The 23,547-nt window shown below is 37.5% G+C and overlaps 2 long non-coding RNA genes across 7 annotated transcripts in view; one reads left to right on the top strand and one right to left on the bottom strand.

Annotated features, from left to right (window-relative positions):
- The window catches only part of LOC116650152 (uncharacterized), an 80,354-nt gene that overhangs the window by 46,203 nt on the left and 10,604 nt on the right, over nucleotides 1–23,547 (top strand). The gene's annotated exons all lie outside the window — the stretch shown is intronic.
- The window catches only part of LOC138911692 (uncharacterized), a 349,655-nt gene that overhangs the window by 319,776 nt on the left and 6,332 nt on the right, over nucleotides 1–23,547 (bottom strand). For 5 of the 6 annotated variants that reach the window (XR_011417366.1, XR_011417365.1, XR_011417368.1 and 2 more), the window contains exon 3: nucleotides 12,126–12,168. The exons of the other annotated variant lie outside the window; for it this stretch is intronic. This is a non-coding gene — a long non-coding RNA (uncharacterized lncRNA). The remainder of the gene's footprint in view (nucleotides 1–12,125; nucleotides 12,169–23,547) is intronic. 6 annotated transcript variants of the gene reach the window in all.

The raw sequence follows: 23,547 nt of genomic DNA, 5'->3' as shown, positions 1-23,547 counted from the left end.
CGGGAACTCCCGACTAGAACCTCAGATTTTTTTTTAAATACATTTTGCCTATTTCGAAATCTGATACCCTGTTACTCTATGGTAGCAACTTTTATCAGAGTGGCAACAAAAGATACAATACCATAGATTTAGAAATCTTGATCCTCATTTTTATGATTTTTGCTAGAAAAGTAACAGCAAATAATATAGAAAAAAAAATGTAGCTAGAAATAAAACAGGCCACAATGCTAAAGCTTTCTCGGATTCTAACAATATACTGCCATATAACACATCTGTAGTGACCACAATCCGCACAACTCATAACCAGCCCAAATATTCAAAGCTTTATCCCTACTCAATGAGAGTGACTCATGAAATAAAAAACATTTTAATGAACAGCATTATCAGAGAGACACGTTCGCCATATAATTATCTAATATTGGTCGACAAAAAGGAAACAGATGACTCTCGTAAACTAAACGAAAATACTATTCCAGAGAAGTACCCGCTGCCAAATATTTCCATGATTTTAGCAAATCTTGGGAGAGCCAAAGCTAGCTAGCATCAAATCATGCTGCAGAATGCGATTGAGAAGAGGCTTAATTCTCCGTTAACCGAGGGAAGTATAAGTTCTGTCGACTGTCATTTAGACTAAAAACGTAGGAAGGATATTTCAGAGGGCCATTGATGACGTTCTGAGCGAACAAATCGGCAAGACATGCTATGTTTATGTGATTATATTCTTTCAAAACCTAAAAAATCCTGATCGATGCAAACATGAGATGGTTTAAGAAAAGTCAAAGTTTTCTAAAAAGGAAGTTGGATTTCTAGCTTTTTTTTTATGACTGACGAAGGCACAAGAACGGACCGGGAAAATGTCAAGGCCATAAAAGAGTATGTTGATTTAAAAAGTTTGTTCGAGCTCAGATCATTTTTGGGCTTTGCTAGTTTTCACAGAAGTTTTGTGAGAGACTTCGTTATCCTCTAGGCTGAAAACGGCTGAGCTAGTAAACACCGATCTTACAAAATGGTGATATTCAATGAACCACAAGTTCACGCATTCTGCCTTTGAAAACGTCATGTTCACATACCTCAAACTGTATTAAAACTATGGGATAAGAGCAAAATAATAAATATAATTTCTAGAACTATAAGGGACAGCGAAACAAATTACGCAACAAATGAGAGAGGGCAGTTAGCTATCGTTTGGGCCTTAGGTAAACTCCGTCATAACCTACACGGAGTAAACGATATAAACATTTACACTGACTACCAACCCTTAACAATGGCTGTATTAGAAAATAACTCTAACGCAAAAATTAAGAGTTGAAAAGCTCGTATTGATTCAATGATTTATTTTTGTACAAGCCCGGCAAGAAAAATCATGCCGCTGATGCCTTGTTGCCACAAAACATTAGCGCGTTAGAAGACTCAGAATTACGCGTCCGATGCATCCACGATCTACAGTGAGCTGTCCAGAACTACTTAAGAGAATGTAAAACAGGTCATATCCGATTACTTTTTTCCAAAAATGGCCAAGTAAGTGTTCCAAACTGCAGGGTCTATATATAACAGGCGCCTAAAGAAACAAGAGCTTGCCGAAACACCAATCCCACTTCACACTGGGAAAGAACCCATATCGATATTTTCTTAACCGATAAGAAGTATTTGCTGACATGCGTAGGCAAATTTTCTAAATTCCCCGTAGTTCCACAGTGTGCGTCCCGGATAGATGGAGCGATTTGGCAACCCGCTTATAAAATTGGCAAGGTGTATACAAAAAGAAAGTAGAATTGAAGATGAATCTTGATAATTTTTTACGAAGAAGGTCGGAACGGATTAGAGTCTGCACTCAAAAGGCACAAAACGTTCAGCGGTAAGGGGAAAACCATGCAAGGCAGAACAGAATATTCGAATTAGGAGACATGGTTCTCATTAAGCATTAACAATAGACTCGCAAATAAGCTAGCCCCCTTGTGCAGGAAAAAAAGGCGGGTCAGGCTTGGGGACCAGAGTATTAATTAAGCGGACGCTGCTCCACAATGTCAACTTGAATTAATCGTGAAATGTGTAACGCATAGAAGGAGACATCTCCGACCCCATAAAGTATATATATTCTTAATCAGCATCAACAGCCGAGTCGATATAGCCATGTCCGTCTGCCATAGGAACGATCGGTCGAAAATTAAGTTTTTGTATGAAAAAACATTTTGTTTATCAAGATATCTTGACCAAACTCGGCACTTATTAGTTTTACTTTGCTCCTCATATATATGCAAAATCCTATTATGATAGGACCACTTTATCATATAGCTGTCATAGGAACGATCGGTCGAAAATTAAGTTTTTGTATGAAAAAACATTTTGTTTATCAAGATATCTTGACCAATCTCGGCATTTATTAGTTTTACTTTACTCTTCATATATATGCAAAATCCTATTAAGATCGGACCACTATATCATATAGCTGCCATAGGAACGATCGGTCGAAAATTAAGTTGTATAAAAAAACATTTTGTTTATCAAGATATCTTGACTAAACTCGGCATTTACTATTTTCCCGTTACTTCTTAGATAGGGGCAAAGCACTATGAGCATTATGAAAAAGGTTGGGTCTGCAAGGGTATTAGATCTTTGGCGTGCCGAAGATAGCCCTTCTTTCTCGTTTAAATTTATCTTTATTACTGCAAACGAGCGCGTTGTGCGAACTGCATTTTGGCGTCGGAATAAGAGGGTACAATGTATTCCCCTTGTCAGAAGCTCCCGACTAGAACCTTTTGTTCAAAATAATTACTATGATATCTTGAACTTTAAAGGACAGCGAAACAAATTACGCAACAAATGAGGGAGGGCAGTTAGCTATCGTTTGGGCCTTAGGTAAACATAACCTACACGGAGTAAACGATATAAACATTTACACTGACTACCAACCCTTAACAATGGCTGTCTTAGAAAATACCTCCAACGCAAAAATTAAGAGTTGAAAAGCTCATATTAATAAGTTCAATGATTTGATTTTATACAAGCCCGGCAAGAAAAATCATGCCGCTGATGCCTTGTGGCAACAAAACATTAGCGCGTTAGAAGACCAGTATTACGCGTCCGATGCATTCACTATCCACAGTGAGCGGTCCCTGACCTACACGGCCAACAGTACGGAAATGCCGATACATTTTTGCAGAAATCGAAAAATTGTAGAAGCCCTTTTCTTCTAAAAGTGCTTGTAAAACAGGTCGTGTCCGATTACTTTTTTTTCTAAAACAAGAGCTTGGCGAAACACCGATCCCACTTCACTGGTATAAAATTCATATCGATATTTTCTTAACCAATATGAAGTTATTTCTGACATGCGTTGACAAATTTTCTAAATTCGCCGTAGTTCCACAGATTGCGTCCCGGCATTGTGGAATTAAAAATGCGTCTAGATATTTTTTCAAAAAGAGGGTAGAAACGGATTCCAGCCTGCATTCAAAAGGCACAAAACGTACAGCAGTGTAAAGAAACCCGTACAAGGCAGAACAGAATATTTGAATTAGGAGACATGGTTCCTATTTAGCATTACCAATAGACTCGCCAATAAGCTAGCCCCCTTGTGCGGGTAAAAAAGGCGGGTCAGGCTTAGGGACCAGAGTATTAATTAAAGGGACGGTGGTCCACAATGTCAACTTGAACTAAACGCCGGAGGTGACATAAGTCTAGTTTTTATAATAATTTGAGAAGTTATCCTTTCTGGCACTCAGCAACTATCTCAGGTTTCATACGTTTAGTGCATGAGACTCTGCGAATGTCAGACATGTTTCCACAGGGTAACATGCGAAAGCTCTTAGAAATAGATATCGAACACATGGTGTACGAATACATGGTGTACTTGTAACTATAGCTAAAGCGAAGATAATAAATCCAACCATTTCATATCACGCTAATTGAAAGTCTATTCTAAAAGAATAGCTCACAGATGTCGTGGTTACTAGCTTGAGACAGGTTTGTAATATTATAATCATATTTTACAGACCGATAGCACCGCATTAGGAAAAACCCTAAAGTGAAGTTTATATGCAAACAAATCCAAATATTCCTCTAAGAACATAATCACAGTCTTGCAAATGTCGGACTGAATCATAGCGGAATGTGTTGGTGGTAATACCCTAGCAGTCACAAATTGTATCCTTACAACATATAAAACGTTTAGTGAACTTGCGACACGCGACACCTGCGCTCCCATCTGGAACCCATAACGATTGTCGAAGACGGGATGATCATCTTCAACAATCGCCCGTTTAAGGTGAGCGTCGACGATGGCCCAAAGTTAGCTGTGGCGGGCACTTCTCTCGTCATATTCGACAACACAGTCTTGTTAAATTCCAAGTTCGACAATGTCGTAAGCAAATTCCGCGAAATCGCATCCACATCGCTGACCCTCCCAGTTCTACACCGGCCAAGGCCGACCGTTTTCTACCTTTAGTAGCCCAGCAGCGATGGAATTCTTCGTTGGAATAGGAATCTGCGTGTTCATCACTGGCTCAATGTTCCCCTGGGAGCGCATGGGAAAAAAAACGGGAAGCATGTGCAATATTAGTCAGGGCTGAGGACGCCCATACTTTAAAACTGGGAGTGGTTAACAAGTAGTACTCCGCAGTCCGGCTGGGTTGGCGAGGCCGACGAACTACAGTTCGATTACTTGGCCTATGATGATGACACTTTGTTATATCAGCCAAATCTTCTTGGAACTGCGCGAAATATATTATCCCACACGAGGTGCAAGCTCAACTCTATTGCGGACATGGAAGCTGGCTCACAATTTCTGTTGGCCACCTATTTCAGCCACAATTAAAATGCAATTGTCTGTTTGAGAATACACGATTAATCTATAGTTCAATATGATCTACTGTTGAAACTTTTATTAAGATCGGTTAAGAAACACATTACTAGTTCGAGTCTTATAGAGAAAACAAAAATTTTTTTTTTTGATTTATTATACCCTAAACCCATTAAAAATGGGTATAAGGGTATATTGTATTTGTGCAAAATCCAAATGTATGTAACAGCCAGAAGGAAGCATCTCCGACCCCATAAAATATATATATTCTTGATCAGCACCAATAGTCGAGTCGATCTAGTTATGTCAGTCCATCTGTCCCTTACTGATTGATCCAACTGATCAAACTGGTCAAAGGTTGCATAGCATTTGAATCGTCTTGTATTCGAGAGTGATGTAAGGGATGTAAGGATGTAAGGTGTATGATAAAACAAGTTTCACATCGTTCGCATACATATGAACGTGGGCATGTGATATAACCGTGGGGAGATGATTTATAAAAAGAGTAAAAATAAAGGTCCAAGACGGATACCTTGATAGATACCTTGTGACTTAGGACTTTTAATTTGCTCACAGAGAGTTCGATGAACAGTAGCCGAGAGCTCTCCCTAAAAAATTAAGCAAAACGTTACGACTTACTAAGTCATAATCATCTTGAACCTCGTCTACCGCAGCTATGGCCGCGTTATTGCAGTCTTGGTGTTGATCTTGAGAGACATGCTGCTGTGTTATGCACCCGCTGATAACTCTGGCCTGTCATACGTTCGGATGTATTTCGCCTTTTTTGCTTTACAAAAATGCAATTATGTCTTACGACTAGGCAATGGCGATGCCTTTGCCAGAAATTAAGAGAAGATGCACTTCTGGTATTCATCTCTGGTTTAATACATAAATGACAGACGTCTTGTAGGAATCTTAACGACCTGATTTGACCTCAGTATAGGCTCAAGAAGTTGGGGCTTATCACGGCAAGTACGCCCATGCGGCTAATTTCCCTAGGAGAAGAAGAAAAAAAGGAAATCAAGGCCGATCACCGGGGTCAACGTCAGTCCGATCAGCTACAGACGAAACCCAGTAACAACGGCCCGCCTTAGCCAATGGATGTGGACCCTTCCGCACGAAAGTTCAGACGGAGAATTGACTACCAAAAGCCTCCCGGATCGAGTAAAATTAACGCGAGTCACAGTAAATCGAACGCCTCATAACCGCCCCGAGAATCGAGGCACTCACTGAACTCGAGGCTGAAGGGGAGTCCGAGTACGACAGCGATAATGTCAATTTTTAGGGGAATGTCCCTGCTGCTATACATATGACCCAAAGTAGCGGGGAAGAACATAACATTTTTGAGTCACGAGTGGCTTATTAACGAAATCCTACTGGATACCCCGTATGCCGTTCACTTTATTCATGGTTCCAACAACATCATGCAGAAATGTTTGTTGCCAATGTTGTGGGCAAGGACAATTTTTTTTTACTAAGCGCGCTGTCTTAAAAATAATTTGATAGCAATCGGCACTGTCTCGGAGACGATTCAGTATCACAGAACCAAACATCTTTAGCGGAGCAAAATAAAGAACAAACATCTTTCTCCGTAAATGGGAATACGAATTTTCATCATAGATGACGTTCTCCATGAAAAATCTTGCTGATTTCCTATGTTTATGTCAATTATGTATGTCATCGTGTTTTCGAGAAGCGAGTCAGACCACATCGAACATTGGATTGGTTATCAAGAGCCTCATTGTAGCCAACATGAAAGTGGCTCAAGTGTCACTATTTTTGAACGAAAAAACATAGAGTACCTCGGTTTCATTGTGACAAAAAACGACACTAAGACAAACCCGGAAAAGGTTCTGGCCGGTCAACAGTAAATTGAATCAGAACTTTCTTTCGTAAACGACTTTGCGGTAATAGCAAAGCCACTTCCACTCTTTAACCACTACCTCTATGGGGTAGTTAACACAGACCACAAACCACTCACGTTTGCGGTTACGGAAGCGAACTCGAACGCGAAGATTATTCGCTGGAAGGCTCGTATCGACGAGACCAGTGCAAACATGTTCTACAAGCCAGGCAAATAAAATCACGTCAATGCGTCCGTACACCATCAAGACGACAGAAAAGCCTTAGGAATCAGAGACTCGCCACACTATCAATTTTACTGATAAAATATCCCTTATCAAGGAGATTTTATTGGAGCTCACCGCGACATGCCCACTCTTACCCGGTTCCAGTACGAACCCGATCATCTTGAGAAGAAATTAATAAAACGTTCGGCTGCCTTAAAAACGCCTCTTTTACATTCTTATTATTAGATTTTCGCTTTATAGTTTACATTACAATCTTTTTTCACTCAAACTATGTACCGGCTATAGACGGGGACGTACTAAGGGATGTACGTAACTAATTAAGACATACTGCAAATCTCTGCAACTAAAAGATTATGGCGGACGAGGCTATAAAGTTAACTGTCATATTCCCACAATCTCACATGTGGAAACGATGGAAGCGCGCATATTGTGTTGTTGAGCAGTTGTATGCAGGGCAGTGCTACACCGAGGCTTGCGCAGATCTGTTATTCCGACATCAATTGGGAACAGTTCAAAGAATTGTTTGTGCAGCGTTTCAAAATTAACGAAACTTCAGCAGCTACATTCTTGAACCTGCTGCATAGTCGTCCAAAACCCAGCGAGTGCCTCGCACTATATGCAGCCACATGATCACGTCCCTAACCTCAAAATGGCGAATCATGAGTACAGAGGACATAGCTGTATTGACTGTGCTTGCACATATGGCAAATTTCGACACTCGTTTGCAGCGCATGATGGTCTCGTCCAATATAGAAACAAGAAGTCAACTTCAAATGGAACTGAAGGCGTTATCATTTGACAAAAAGCGCAGTGCTGAAGGTTCTGTGGAGCAAGAAAACAGGACACAAAAGGGCGGACTGTAAAGTCAAACGTTCTAGATCTCATAATAAAACTCAGCGAGACTTGGGGAGTGTAACCTGTTACCGATATGGACAACTTGAAAATCTTGCAAATCTCTGCACGAGTAATGCAACAAAATCTGGAGCGGTTTCCGAGAAGAAATGTAATCAGTGCTCTGTGTCTGAGCCAAAGGAAGTTGTAATACACCAAGGTGAGACCTTTCCAATTTGTTTCGACTCCGGAGCAGAATGTTCACTTATTCGAAGCAGCGTTGCCGATAAATTTGATGGCAAGTTCGTTAACAAAGTTGTCATAATACGGGGTATTGGCGAAGCTGGCAAAATACTATTCCATGTTATATTAGACAAGCATCTCACCAACGATATTGTAATCGGTAGAGAAATCCTTAATCAAGGATATGAAATTTCATTAAATTCTGATAAATTTGAAATTGTTAAGATAAAATCCGTAAATTCGTGCCTCGCAGATTATGAAACCGATATATTCACAAACTTCGAGCAGCAACGCTTTAAGTTGGAATGATGAATTGAAAGCCATTAGAAAACAAATCATTGCGGTTCTTACAAATGAGCCAGTGCTTATAATATTTGATCCACAGTATCCGATAGGACTACACACCGATGCAAGCTCTCATGGTCATGGCGCTATATTAATGCATCGGATCAATATCAATCCTCACATAGTGGAATATTTTAGTAAAACAACTTCCCCTGCTGAGTCCAGATCCCATTCTTATTAGTTGGAAACATTGGCAGTTGTTAAAGCTGTTAAGCATTTTCGGCATTCTTTGCTTGGTTGTGAATTCGTTGTGTATACAGATTGCAATTCTCCCAAGGCATCGTGAACAAAGATGGATCTAACGCCAAGGGTGCACCGCTGGTGGGCATATTTACAGTATTTTGATTTCAAGATAGAATATAGAGAAGAAAACCGTATTCCGAAATCATGTACAAGAGACGAGTAAAAATCAAGGGCAAATTTGGCTGAAATCTCGGGCGATTGGCTTGATTGAAATTACCGACATTATAAAGAAAGTTAACAGTAGTGAATTGACTGACGATGTTGCACAAACTTATGAAATGAGAAACGGCGTTTTGTTTCGCAAAATGCAAAGAAATGGAAGGACACGATATTTGCCATTGGTACCGCATCCATTTCGAAGGTCCGTGATAAATCAAATTCACGAATCGATCATGCACTTGGGATGGAAAAAGACGCTTGACAAGACCTACGAATATTTTTGATTTGCTAAGATGGATAAATATGTTAGAAAATTTGTCGATAGTTGCATCATATGCAAATCAGTGGGGTGTTCATCTGCTAAAATGCAAGTTGAGTTACACCCAATCCCAAAGTCGAACATTGCATGGCATACGGTGCATATCGACATTACAGAAAAGCTTAGTGGTAAGAATGACATTAAGAATATGTAATAATGCAACTTGATGCTTTCACTAAATTTGTTTATTTGTTTCATACTTTAAAATTGAATGAATGAATTTATCTATTCTCTACTTGGAGTTCCGACCAGAATAATTGCTGATTAAGGTAGATGTTTCACCAGTGGAAAATTTGCAGAGTTTTGTGCATCACAGAAGGTTAAATTTATATCTTAAAGCTACAGGAGGAAGTCGCGCGAATGAACAAGCTGAGCGCGTTGCGAGCACTCTTAAAAACCTTTTGTCCGCGGTTGAATCAAGTCCCCAGTCTTGGCAGGATGCTCTTGGCGAGGTACAGCTTAAGTTGAATTGGACAGTTAGTAGTGTAACTGAAGCAAGTCATCTAGAGTTGCTAATTGCTAAAGAGGCTCGTCCTCTGGGTTTGATTACACCGTGCAATACAGAGATTGAGATCGACAAAGCAGATATTAGAGATAGAGCATTAGAAAACATAAATAACCAGGCTATTTACGACAAGACCAGATTCGATAAAAATAAATCGGCTGTCATAAGACACAAAGTTGGGGAATATGTTCTATTGAAATATGAAGAGCGGCATCAGACCAAGTTGGATGCAAAGTTTAGAGGACCACTTTTGGCTATTTAAGTTTAAGAAGGCGACAGGTACATTTTGAAATCATTGCATAATAAGAGAACATAAATATTGCCATGAGGATTTGAGATAGATGCCAGATGGTTATGTTCCGGAGGAATTGGAGTACCCGCCTGAGATTTGTTAACATAATTGTGAGATATCCGAGTGAGAGGATATGTTGTGCTATAAAATTGTCCATTTATGTTGTGATTAGTTGCAATGGAGTTGCAATAACCTTGGATATGGAAATTTTTGTAAATGGCGGAAGACCAAAGAGATGGTGTTTGAGAACTCGAGTGGAAATAACCTGGCAAATGTATAATTGATGCATTGTTGTGGCATAGTAATATTTCGTCGATTTTGAAAACAGATTTGCTTACTGTGCACTGACAAAGAAAAGAGCCTCTGTTCACTGGTTTAAGAAATGTCACATTTTCAAATTTCACATATTGGTGTTCCACCGGTTGTCGGTAACATGTGAGTGGTAAAAGTACCGCTTCTTTAAATAAACAGCTGATCGAGTTTCTTTAATTTACATAAGCGCCGTAGAAATAATATAATAGTAGAAATATGTAGTGTTAAGGGTTCCATTTTAGGTACTCTTTTCGAGTTTTCGCCATGTTTAAAAGCTAAGGGATTATTTTAATATTAAATTTCTTGCTTAAAGTTGCCGATTGCCTTCGTTGATATATCAGCTGTTTATGGTTATGACACTTTACCATTTTTCACAACATCGATGGAAATCATAATTAATCATCGCACAAAATACGAAATGTGCGGGGCAAATTTATTCATTTTCCAAAAATGTGGCATTTTTCAAAGATGTGTGAAATGTGTTTTCTTATGGAGAAGCACGCAGGGCGCATTTCACATATTTCGCAAAAATGTGATATTTTCAGAAATGTGTTCAGTGGACAGAGGCTATAAGACTATGATAAAAAGTCTTAAGTCTTAAGCAAAGAATGGAACGGAGTGTATGAAAAACTTGCGAGCAGAAATATTGCCGTTATATCAAAAAATAGCGACGACAGCGACCATTCTCGTTGTGAAACTGGTCAAGCACGTCACATAGCAGCATTCCAATTAGCAAACGAAATCCTATTGAGTAGTGATGGCGCTGCGGCTGCTCGTAATTGGATTGGTCAGTTTCAGAACATTTCTGAACTATACAAGCTGAGGAGTTGCGAGACAGGCAAAGCTTCACAACTTCCTACTGCTACTGGTGGATCAACGCGTGACTGTCAAATCAGGCGGACGAAAAATAGTCAAGAATGTCATCATGAATGGAGACTCATACTGTTTCAACTGCAACTTTAAGGGGCAGTGAGCAAAAGACTGTCTGATGCCGAAAAAAGAACACAGTTCATGCTACGGTTGTTGTGCAAATATTCACCTGGTGGCCCAATGCCCAGAGAGAAAGTCAATGACTGGCAAAAAAAGGGTTCACAATTATGTAAGTCGTGTAAGAATATTTTTTAATGATATTGCTGAATTCCCGATTGTTTCAGAATGCCTCATAAGCTCGGGTAGCCCCATATCATTTATCAAACAAAGTTATGTTCTCAAAGGAATAAAACTCCAATCACTCATAGTCAATTTCGGTATAAATGAAAGCCAAATAAAAACATGTGGACAAATTTTATATTGTTTTTAAATAAACAATTAAAATTTATTTATGTTTATTTAAAAGTGGTTTCTGATGTGTCTATAAGGTTACAGGTGGTATTAGGGAGAGATTTTAAGAAAACTTGTAACATAAATATTGATCTAAGCGCCCTGGCAGATGTGTACAGTCGAGTATACTGAAAGTAAAGTCCATGAGCAACCTATTCACGCGTATTTGTTGGAAGATAATTATTGAATTAATTGAAAGTAAAGTGGTAGCAGAAAAATTAGCAAACAATAAATTGTTAGAAAATAAATTTTTAACTGTCAACGATAAATTGTTATGTGCCAATTTGTTAAGAGAGAAATATTTGGCAGGTAGATCGACAGATGACAAATTTTTTAATGGATCGTTAGAGAAGAGTGAAGTAACATAGGTGGGTACAGTAATATCAGGGGAAATTTAATTCAAATTTTAGAAGAATATTTGGAAAAGAAAATATTGCAAATAAACGTTTTAGATACGGAAACATCTTAAAAAGTTTACAACATTGGAGAGCAAGTAGGTTATGCCCTAAGAAACAAATTGATGTTGTAAACATAAATACAAAAAGCCAGACAAGCCTAAAGTCGGTTGGAAAGTTATGATCACAGTCGAGAAAGCGAAACCATTAAGTTGCTCGCCCAGACGATTGTCGTACACTGAAAAAGAGAAGTTACAATGAATGTAAGACAGATACCTTAGAGATGACACCATTCAATCCAGTAGCTCCGAATATGTTTCTGCAATTGTTTTGGTTAAGAAAAAAATACAATATTTGATAATGTATATTGACTTTAGAAGACTAAATAAAATCACAATTAAAGACAATTAATTATTCGCTGCTTTTAATCGACGACTTTTTAGATGGACTTGTAAGTAAAATTATATTTACTAAGCTTGATTTGAAAAACGGATATATCATATATCATGCATTTGGTGAGAAAGACTCTGTAAAATAAATAACTTGTGTGACCACTTTAGGACAATTTGAGAATGGGGAATGCCTATGGCATTGAAAACGGGCTCTCAACTATTTCAAAGATTTGTTAGTTGCGTTTTTACGGATATGATAAGGGATAACCTTAAAGTGATCTTAATGATGGATGATAATATGATTGCCAGCAATAATATATGCGTACACTTCGACACCCTTAGAAGTATTTTAGCGATGAGTAGAAAACAAGTAAGAGTTGAGACTGGACAAATGTGATATTATGCAAGACTATATCAAATATTAACTGTTCCAAATCCTTAAAGACTTAGAGTTGTGTCGTTTAGTTCAGACCAAGTTCGATTGAACGGGTCATTAAAATGAACTACTGAACTTATTTCAGTGATTAGTGTCGGTCGCTCACTCGTTCAACTATTTAGTCGGTCATGAACGATGTATTCTGAACTCGTTCAGTCAGCCATGAACCAAAGACAATATAAACACTAAGATGAGTAACACCATACAACAAAACGCTACTATGCAACTTGATTTTTTGAAAATTGATAACGAAAACGAAATCTGGAGCATTTCGCTCTCACAGCCGAGAGAACGAAACAGCTAAAAAATAGAATTTGCTCTCAGCTTCGGTTCTGTGAGGGCCTTGCAAGCAATTATATTTGTATGCGTGTGAATATACATACATAACAGCATATTTGAATGTGTTGTTATCCACTGCTGTGGCAAAGTCTCTGGCTGGCAAAGAAACAATGTTCTTAGTTTTTTGCGCAGATCACGACCTACCCAAAATTTCTGTTGATGTACGAATGCATTTTGTGTACTGAGGTTGGCTCCGTACAAAAAAATGTGTATTTTTAAGTCGATGCAAATACTTATGTAATTTTTATACCCTGAACCGATTTTTCCGATAATCGATAACTTACTCCGTTTCCAAGCAATCGATAAATAATCGATATCGACAACCTTTTTTTTTAGCAAATTGGGTAAATAATAAGAGCTAGAGCCACAAAACATGATATGTTGCTTCTAGAATATTATAGATATTTCAAGTATCTTTCATTACATACCTATCGGCACCTCCCCGCTACCACCCACTATAAATCAAGTTAACAACACAACTTTTATTACCAACCAATTTAAACCACAATTTAAATGCAATTGACTTTTTCAGAATACACAAATATTCTATGGTTCAATAAGATATACTGTAAAAAGATTTCATAAAGATCGGTTAAGAAAAACCAAAGTTATATTTAAGTGCGTAATTGAATGGGGCAGCAGCTTTAAGAATTTCTGTATACATGTACACACACACCTTCATGCGCGTCTGCCTCGCATTCTAACAGCATGGTAATTGCATCTTTTTTTTGTAATGTTATATTAGTTCCTTTTTTATCATAAGTACTTAATTGTTGGTGTGGCTGCTGAGTAGAGTCGACAGCAAGTAATGCTGTCAGTTGCGAGTTCGAGCCCTGCCAAGGGAACTTTTTTTTTATTAATTTAATTGGTGTCGGAATAAGAGGGTTCAGGGTATCCCCTAGTCGGGAACTCCCGACTAGAACCTCGTACTTGTTTATATTTGAATTTATTAATTAAATTATTATTATTTTTAGGGATTACAAAATAAATTAAGGAAATAAAAGTGAAAATTTTTTGTTTTCAGAGATACACTTAAATAATTTTTATTTATTTTTTTATTTTATTATTTTGTTGTTTGAATTATAAAGAACAAAGTACGCACGGAACACCGCGAGGAGGCCATAATAATTATAATGGGGTCATAACTAAATATGACCTTCGGGTCGAATTGAAATGTAATTGTATTTTTTAGCACTCTTTTATTTCTTAAATTAATTAATTAAATTTAAAGAAACTATGTAAATATTTGCATTGACTTAGAAATACATATTTTCTGCTAGGCCAACCTCAGTTAACAAAATGCATTCATATATCAACACAAATTTGGGATAGGTCATGATCTGCGCTAGAAAACTTACAAAATTAATTTCTTGCCAGCTAAAGCCAGAGCAGTAAATAACAACACATACATACATACTTTAAAGATCTTATGCATGTATAATTCACCCATACAACGAAAGGTACACGCACGCTTTTGGCTGAGACAAGAACTTTTCTTGAGCATACACTGTCCAAAAAGAAAAGTGAAATCAATCTATGTGTGCTATTTTCTTAACATAGTTATTGTGCAAGAAGCGCCTTGTGTAAAAATTATATAAGTTCTTAAATTTTCCTGTAAAATTAATCGTTAATATCTAGAGTAATTTATCATTTAAATAAAGCAAAGCACTTTGCGTCGATCGTAATTTCTAAACTTTTTCGCTCAATGTACTTCGAAAACGAAGCGACGCAAAGCAGCATCGGCCAGCTTTGCTGAAGGCAGGCTGGCGACTAACTTCGTAGCTCGTGTCAGCATGAGCAAGCCGCGACTTCGGCATTCGTTCGTCTGGTCTTTGGAGAACGATCAACCAGTCGGCAGGCATGCCGCCAAAGGCCATATGAATGGCCAGGCTAGAAATTTTGCGTCGCATTCAAATGTATGGGCGTTACTCATCTTAGTGTATATTTTGTTTTTGCATGAACGATACATTTTTGAAGCTCGTTCAGTCGGTCATAAACGATATATGCAACTCAGTAGTTCAGCCGTTCCTGAACGATACATTCTTTTGAGATGTTCAGTTTTTAATAAACATAAAAGATAGCGGGATTTTAATTTCACTTTTGATTTGTTGAGTTGTAACCTGCAACTTTTAAATATCTTTTAATCATTTATTTAAAAAGTAAAACATATTATTTACAATGGAAACATGAAAAACAACTGAACAGAAATATAATCGGTCATGATTGACAAATATTTCTTGACCGCAGAATAGCTGAGCAGAATTTATAGTTTGTGACCGACAGAATAACTGAACGAGTGAACGAAATGAACGATTTAGTTCACGCCTAGAAAATGAACGAGTGAACTTATTCAGCAAATTGAACTAGAAATCCCCACTCTACAAAGACGGTATCAAAGCTGATGCAAGGGCTTAGAGGCAGTATATAGTTTTCCAAGACCAGAAAAAACTCAAGTAGTTTAGAGTTTTTTGGGACTCTGCCCGTATATAAGCATATTCATTGGGAATTTTTAAAAAATCGCAAAATCTGTATATTTTATATGTTGGGGAAAATGAGCTAAACAGTTTTTTGTATCTTAAGGAAAGATGTTGAAAACGTCGCAAGAGTCAATTTTTGATCACAAAGATAGCATTGAGTTTCATTGTGATGCAAATACATAAGGATTTGGTTTGAAATCATAACTAATTGCAATTCACTGAAATTGACTGGAACAAGATTGACCTTAATCCTTAAATTGCAAGATGGGCGTTAGAGCTACAAGAAATCGATTATGAGCTAGTACATAGAGTAGGTAAGAAAATTAAACATTGTCTTGATGCATTGTCAATATTTCATAACACGATTATGGTAACGAAACAATTGTTAGAAGTAGGTGAATTTAAATTGTTTAATATTAGAAATAGTATAATATATATCAAGATGTATCACAAAGGGTTGCTTTTCTATTTGCAGAAAGGGATGGAGGACTACGTATTATATAAATACCATGATGAACTTGCGCACATTGGTAGGGACAAAATGTTACACGCAATAGGGAAAGGAGACGGGCTTTTGAAAAGCATACCAAAGGGCAGAAGGCCCTTCGACATAAACCATATAGATCATTACGGACCACTTGACAGAGCAGAGTAAAGAAATACACATTTGCATCTGAAGATGGTTTCACAAAATTTGTGCGAAGTGATTGGAGCATTAAAGGATTATTTTATTTCTTACAGTAGGCCAAATTGCATAATACCTGATAGGGGAAAATTGGAAATTGGGAATTTTGGAAATTTTTAGAAGAATCAAACGTAAAATATAGCAAGCCGCAAGCCAATGGGCAAGTATATCGAATTAATATATACTAAAAAATCAGCATAATGAAAACTGTTATAGTAAAAAGAGAAAAGATTATATGCAGATTACGTTATGGAAGACTAAATTGGGAGCACTGCAGGAGTTTCGAGAAAGCTTGTATCTAACAAGAGGTTCTAGTCGGGAGCTCCCGACTAGCGGATACCCTGAACCCTCTTCTTCCAACATCAAATGCATATATATATATTCTATTTTAGAAGATATATGTCAAGTTCGGTGACTCTAGCTCTTATAATTTACCAAAATTGCCCAAAAAACAGGATATCGATATCGATTTTTATCGATTGATTGGCAACGGAGTAAGTTATCCATTATCGGAAATAAAATCGAACTGCGCAGGCACTAGCTCTTATAGGCTCTGAGATACTTGCGTTCATACATACGGACAGAAGGACGGACAGACAGGCGGACAGACAGACAGGCGATGGGGCCGCTCGTTTTCTGCGCGGCTTGTCCAAAGTCGCCTTCAGTCCTGTTTGCCAGCAGGCCATGGCATTCAAATCAAAGAGTCACGCGCACGGCGCGTTAACATAAGAAATTATGATGTCACAACGTATAGTTTTATTTCTTTAATTAACCAGTATATATTACAACCTATATTATGTACATTTAAATAATTTATGAATAGGGTCCTTGATAGTAAATGATTTATTGACATATGTAATCATTTTAAATACGTAATGATCGTACACAAAAAGACTAGGGTTATGACGTGACATGTGCAACAGAATGTTGCAATCTTCTTAAATTCATTCCACTCATGAATAGTTAAGATACCCTTTTTTGAGAAAGACTGCCTGCTGGTCGAAAAATGATAAAAATATGCCGAGCTGCTTGCATGTTGAAAGCGAGTGGAGAAGAAGAAGACATGACTTTGCGAATTATAGGCTTAGCAGTGCTTAGAAACCACAACAATGAGTTAGAAGGGTACAGAATCTAATAGGATGTAGCCTCAAACAAAAAGGAATAGCAAGGACACAATTTGTGGTGTGCTTTTCGGATTGTCGAGTGGTTTGATTTAATTTTGGTTGTTGTTGGGTCTTATGGAAAACGTTTTGAAGTTGTCATTGAATTTTGCGCATCGGCAAAAGTAGTTGCAGACAGCCGGGTATTTGCAATGTGTGTTTGCAACCTCGGTATCTTGCACCAAGTATATTGAAAAAGAGCTTTTGATCCAAAATCACTCTCTGTATCTGTTTATTACTCTATGGTCCTCATAATGGCTCAGAAACCTCTTGTCGATCAAAACGAGGGATGAAGAACAAATTGGGTTTCGTGCGCACTGTTGTTGAATTGCAAGTGATTTGTTGTTGATTCCTATGGTGAATGAGTTTTATTTTGTGTTTAGTTTTGCGTTTGCGGACCAACCCGATCTATGTCTCATGTTTAAAACGGTAAGAAAAAGCTCAGAGTGTCAGTTCAGCTTTTTCTCTTTATTACTCAATGATCAATATATTTGTCTTATATATTAAAACAAGTCAGAGGTACTAGTCGGGAGCTCCCGACTAGGGAATACCCTGAACCCTCTTATTGCAACACCAATTAAATTAAAAACAAGTAAATGGTTCTAGTCGGGAGCTCCCGACCAGGGGATACCCTAAACCCTCTTCTTACAACATCAAATGCATATATATATATATATTCTATTTTAGAAGCTATATGTCAAGTTTGGTGACTCTAGCTCTTCTGATTTACCAAAATTGCCCAAAAAACAGAATATCTATATTGATTTTTATCGATTGCTTGGAAACGGAGCAAGTTATCGGCGAAATTATCGGAAACAAACTCGATCTGCGCCGGCACTAGGATCACCTACATCTAAAATTTCAAGTCTCTACCTCCTATAGGTTCTGAGATCCCTGCGTTCATACATACGGACGGACGGACGGACATGGCTAGATCGACAGATGGAACAGATGGACAGACAGACAGACGGAAATGGCTAGATCGACTCGGCTATTGATGTTGATCAAGAATATACATATGTACTTTATGGGGTCGGAGATGCTTCCTTCTGCCTGTTATATACATATGCATTTTGCACAAATACAATATACCTTTTCAGGGTATAAACAAATATATGTTGCTGAAGTATACGTGTGGACTTGTTTGGGGCTATATGTTTTGAATGTAGTCATTTTGTGGGCGAGGATAGGGTTACGATCGAGTGGCCGATTCATTCCAGATATTAATGAGGTTGCTTCCGAGTAGAATTTCTAAGCCATGTTGCTGCCAAAGCTTCGTTTACTTTGGTAATTGGCGCATTTTCTGAACTGACACAGTTATATTTCTCGGTTTAGCAGCAGTTACTATTAATAAGACTTTCAATTTCGGTCTTGCAAAAAATCTTAATGTTCTTAAATATTAAAGATACATTAAAAATTAATTAATTTATTCTATTGATAATGAAGGCATATTGTGTCTAACTCGTATATTTCGGTTTCTACAAGCAAGAATGTATTTTTTACATTACATTTTGAACGTCGAATAGTGTACTAGTGTAGTGCAATCTTATAAACAAATCGGCCGTCTCTTTAGAATTCAGTTTTATTAAGTCTTTTTGTCCATTGAATGTTTACAATAACTTGCTTGCCATCGTGGTCAGGACTGCCTGCCACGTATTTCCATACTATGTTAAACGGGCTTTTTGTTCTGATTGTTCTTTTGCTGAAATTGGAAGCTGTAATGCGAAAAGCGGAAAATGTCTATGTGGTTTCGTGATGGAGGCAACAGTTTTTGCCTTTGCCTTGCTTATAATTAGAATCTTCTAATGATTTGTTTGTCATTATATTTAAAAATTTAACATTTTATTCACGGAACCCATAATATATGGCTATAAAGAGTATATGTATATGAATGTAGTATATGTATTTGTGCGAATGTATAACCCCATAAAGTATATATATTCTTGATCAGCACCAATATCCTGTATAGAGTCGATCTAGCCATGTTCAACCTTCCTAAAAGAGCTAGAGACTTGAAGTATATGTCTGCCTAGTGTCCGCACAGGAATAGTTTCCTTTCGATTATCGATTGCTTGTCTTGTTTTCCAGCAATCGATAACAATCGATTTCGAAATCCTGTTTATGAACAAACTTCTAAGGTTTAAAGAGCTATAATCACCAAAATTTGACATGTACCTTCTATTAATTTGTCAAAAATTTGCCATGTACCTTTTATTATAGTATATTCACTGTTATTTTATAACTATCGCCTCCCCCGCTTCCTCACATTGCTATAAATCGAAAAAATAAATTAATTTGTTGAAATATGCATAAGTTTTCGGCAACAACAAATAATTGAATCCTTGTCACACTTCGGTCTTTTGTTTTGCTTTGTGCTCATACTTATTCTTAAGTATACCATTGTCTGTCGCTTACAAACTACCGAATGTTGTAGGCGTACGGATGCGTTATAAAAAAAAAAAATCTTTTAATCCGCAACAGCTTTCTTAAAAGTTCCACGTTGAACACTTAATACAACACACAGGTTATAGGCCCATGGCTGTAAAAACTAAATTTGGCTATTATTTTTAATTACTGTGTGTAATTATAAGAAAAACAAGTAAGAAATGCATATATATTCTATTTTAGAAGCTATATGTCAAATTTGATGACTCTAGCTGTTATTATTTAGCAAAATTTCCCAAAAAACAGGATATCGATATCGATTTTTATCGATTATCGGAAACAAACTCGATCTGCGCGGGCACTAGGAGCACCTACATCTGGAGTTTCAATCTTCTAGCTCTTATAGGTTCTGAAATCCTTGCGTTCATACATAGATCGACTCGGCTATTGATGCTGATCAAGAATATATGTATATACTTTATGGGGCCGGAGATGCTTCCTTCTGCCTGTTACATACAATTGGATTTTGCACAAATACAATATACCCTTATACCCATTTTTAATGGGTTCAGGGTATAAAAATATGGGCCAGAAACAATATACACGCTAAGATGAGTAACGACATTTTCCTATTTCTAAACACTGCTATGCCTATAATTCGCAAAGTCATGTCTTCTTCTTCTTCACTCGCTTTCAACTCGCAAGCAGCTCGGCAGATTTGTATCATTTTTCATTTTTCGATCAGCAATATAGCAATAATCTGTTGCGCATGTGACGTCACAGCCTAAGGCTTTTTGCGTGCGTTTATTTCGTTTTTAAATTGATTACATATTTTAATCAACTATTTACTATAAAGGACCCCTATTCATAAATTATTTAAATGTACGTAATAACGGTAGAAATATATACTAAAAATCACAAGAAATTAAAGTCTATTAGCTGTGACGTCATAATATATTATGTTGGTGCGCCGTGCGCGTTACCATTTTACCCATTGAGTAATAAAGAGAAATAGCAGGCGTTTGGATCAAAAGTTCTTTTTAGAAATACTTCCTGAGCGAAAACGAGGTTGCAAACAAAAATTGCAAACACAACACCCGACTGTCTGCCGCTACATCTGCCGATGCCCACAATTCAATGACAATTTCAAAACATTTTCTATAAGAACCAACAACAACCATAATCAAAACAGTCGACTCGACAATGAAAAAACCATATCACAAATTCTGTCCTTTCTATTCCTTTTTGTTTGAGGCTTCAATCTATGATTTTAGCTTCTGCACCCTTCTAACTCATTGTTGTGGTTTCTAAGCACTGCTATGCCTATAATTCGCAAAGTCATGTCTTCTTCTCCACTCGCTTTCAACTTGCAAGCAGATCGGCAGATTTTTATAATTTTTCATTTTTCGACCTGCAAGGCACCTTTTCACAAAATAGGGTATTTTAACCATTCATAAGCAATGTTACCAAATTGCACAAGCCATCTGATATATACATTCATTTTTATTTAATGTCTATAAAAAATAGTTTATGTCTTTAGTGTGCAACTATTAGTAAAGTCAACAATAATTGTTTTCTTTATAAATTATATACTTTTCTTATAAGAAAGATTATCAATGCCGCATCCCGCCAAATAGTTGTTTATGTGTGTCTCATATCACACATATTGTGCAAATCTGCATATATGAATGTGTCTGCCAAGCCAAGGGAAGTCTATGAATTTAAGAAGACTGCAATGTTGCGCATGTGACGTCACAGTCCAAGGCGTTTTATATGCGATCATTTCGTATATAAGATTATTACATATGTCAACAAATTATTGTCTATAAAAGACCCCATTTATAAGTTATTTAAATGTACGTAATAAAGGTAGAAATATATACTAAACATCATAAGAAATAAAGTTCTATTAACTGTGACGTCAAATTATATGATGTTGGGCGCCGGGCGCGTAACCCTTCGATCTGAATGCCATGGCTTGCTGGCATTCAAATTTTCTACCTACTTGCGCCGAGATTCGGCTCTGCAGCAACAACATTAGTACCCAAATTGTGCTGTTGTTGTTTTTACGCGCTGCCTTGTAGGAACGACAGAGAAACCCGCAAAGAACACAGTGGTTTTGCATTTTTTCTGCATTGAGAATCCTATGTCCTCATCATGGCTTACAAACCTCTTGTTGATCAAAACGGGGGATGAAGAACAAATTGAGTTTCTTGCGCACAGTTGTTGTTTTGCAAGTGATTTGTTGTTGCTTCCTATGGTAAATGAGCTTATTTATACCCTGAGCCCATTAAAAATGGGTATAAGGGTATATTGTATTTGTGCGAAATCCAAATGTATGTAACAGGCAGAAGGAAGTATCTCCGACCCCATAAAGTATATATATATTCTTGATCAGCATCAATAGCCGAGTCGATCTAGCTATGTCCGTCTGTCTGTCTGTCCGTCCGTCCGTATATATGAACGCAAGGATCTCAGAATAAGAGCTAGAGACTTAAAATTTTAGATGCAGGTGCGCCTAGTTCCCGCGCAGATCGAATTTATTTCCGATAATCGATAACTTACTCCGTTTCCAAGCAATCGATAAAAATCGATGTCGATATCCTGTTTTTTGGGCAATTTTGGTAAATAATAAGAGCTAGAGTCACCAAACTTGACATATAGCTTCTAAAATAGAATATATATGCACCTGATGTTGGAAGAAGAGGGTTCAGGGTATTCCCTAGTCGGGAGCTCCCGACTAGAACCTTTTACTTTTTTATCAAAAGCGTTATCATAAGCATAGCGAATAGTGCGGTCTGTCGCGGGTTCGGGCCCTACCGGAGAAAGTATTTTTTTTTTTTGCTGGTGTAGCTGTTGAGTAGAGTCGACAGCAAGTAATGCGGTCAGTTGCGAGTTCGAACCCTGCCTAGGGAATTTTTTTTATACCCTGAACCCATTATAAGTGCGAAATCCAAATGTATGTAACAGGCAGAAGGAAGCATCTCCGACCCCATAAAGTATATATATTCTTGATCAGCATCAATAGTCGAGTCGATCTAGCCATGTCCGTCCGTCCGTGCGTCCGTCCGTATGTATGAACGCAAGGATCTCAGAACATATAAGATCTATAGACTTGAATCTTTAGATGTAGGTGCTCCTAGTGCCTGCCCAGATCGAGTTTAACTTACTCCGTTTCCAAGCAATCGATACAAATCGATATCGATATCCTGTTTTTTTTTGGGCAATTTTGGTAAATAATAAGAGCTAGAGTCTCCAAACTTGACATATAGCTTCTAAAACACAATATGTATATGCATTTGATGTTGGAAGAAGAGGGTTCAGGGTGTCCCCTAGTCGAGAGCTCCCGACTAGAACCTCTTACTTTTTTGGGTTTGACTTTGCGTTTCCGGACCAACCCGATCTATGTTTCATGGTTTTTAAGACGTTAAAAAAGGCTCAGAGTGTCAGTTCAGCTCTTTCTCTTTATTACTCAATGTCCAGCTGGCTTCAGAATTAAAACGGTAATAAAATCTCGGAGTGACTTTCGGCACCTTATCTATTTATTATTCAATGATTTTTTGAGTTTGATCTTGCGTTTGCGGACTAACCTCATCCAGTTGGCTTCAGAATTTAAACGGCAATAAAAGGTCGGACAGACTTTTCGGCTCTGTATCTGCTTATTCCTCAATGCATAACGACATGGTGTTAAAAATGAAAGGTACTTGCTGAAAGACATTTTTTGTTTTCACTTATCTTGAAATCCCTACCTAAATTATTAGACTTTGGATAAAAAATTGAGCATGTGAAATACGAAACTGTTCAAGTAGTTTAAAATAATTAGA

The sequence above is a fragment of the Drosophila virilis genome, unplaced genomic scaffold (genome assembly GCF_030788295.1).
Source record: "Drosophila virilis strain 15010-1051.87 unplaced genomic scaffold, Dvir_AGI_RSII-ME tig00002027, whole genome shotgun sequence".
In the NCBI taxonomy this organism is placed as follows: Eukaryota; Metazoa; Arthropoda; class Insecta; order Diptera; family Drosophilidae; genus Drosophila; species Drosophila virilis.
This window is presented reverse-complemented; position numbering and strand designations above follow the sequence as displayed.